Below are 1270 nucleotides of genomic sequence, written 5' to 3' on the forward strand. Positions count from 1 at the left end.
GGCATCTGGAGCAGATCTATTTTCAAGGATGTTTTAGGCAGAGCATGTAATGAAATCACCAGCTGGCAATTTATGAAACAAAATATGCTGTGTTCCGTTTGATAGAGTAGTAAAAAGGCAACAAAGACTCTGTTTGTACTGGATGCCTTCTACACGCCAGTGAATCTGGCCTCCAGCTGTTAGCTATGCAGTCGGGGACTGACAATTTGTCAGAGCAGTCATAAAGCAAAGCTTTATGGGAAAGCTTATGGGATGGGGGAAGATGGCCACTTGAATTCAATACAAAGAAGTACTGTTGATGGGTTGCACTGAAATGATATGCGGCTCTGTTGTGTCAAATTAAGAGTACTGGAGGCAAAGTAAGTGGGTGGACACCAGTATATCCCAGCAACTGGTGCTAGATACTTCAGAAATGCTATTATCGCAGCGTGTAATGTATCCCTGTACAATCATCATGTACTGGGCTGTACATTGTACAGTGTCAGTAGTGTAGTCACTGAATCCGTCACTGAATCTTGTCAATTACCAGCTATGATTCTTCTAAGTGTGCACCTCCTTGATCATGTTATGGGTGTACAGGACCAATTATTATGTCAATGATTATGACTTTATGTGCTGAGTTTGTGGGTGAGCCTGGAGACATTGCGACTATGAGTGTTAGCCAATATAAAGAAGTGGGTGTTTGCATGCATGCCGCAGCAATATGAGGATCATGTGCGAAGTGAGTGGATGTGTGATTGAAATGTGTGATTGAAATGTGATTGAAATGTGATGCCGCTGGAGTTGTCCCTAATGACTATGTATTCCATCCCATCCCATAGATCCTGTTATCTGTATCCAGTATGCTGTCAATCCTCCCGTCTGTAAAACTAAACTACAATGTAGTAGTGATCTCTGTGTGTGTGTGTGTGTGTGTGTGTGTGTGTGTGTGTTGTGTGTGTGTGTGTGTGTGTGTGTGTGTGTATGGTGTGTGTGTGTGTGTGTGTGTATGCGCACGCGTATGTGTGTAGGGGGGGGGGGGGAGGGGGGGGGGGGAGGGGGGGGGGGAGGGAGGGGCTACTAACAGATGATCAGTTCTGCTTCAGGGTGAGACTCCAGCCAACCTACACCGTTCTCATGGTTTCCTCCAATTAATTATGTGATTTTCTTCTTTTTCAACTTGTTGCTGTTTTCTGGCAGTTTAACTGGGCAATTGGTATCTGTCCTACTTGCTACTGCTTTTTGCAATCTGTGTGCGTGTGTATGTTTGGCGGCACTTTTTCCTCTGCAG

The sequence above is a fragment of the Sycon ciliatum genome, chromosome 1, assembly GCF_964019385.1.
Source record: "Sycon ciliatum chromosome 1, ocSycCili1.1, whole genome shotgun sequence".
Classification (NCBI taxonomy): Eukaryota; Metazoa; Porifera; class Calcarea; order Leucosolenida; family Sycettidae; genus Sycon; species Sycon ciliatum.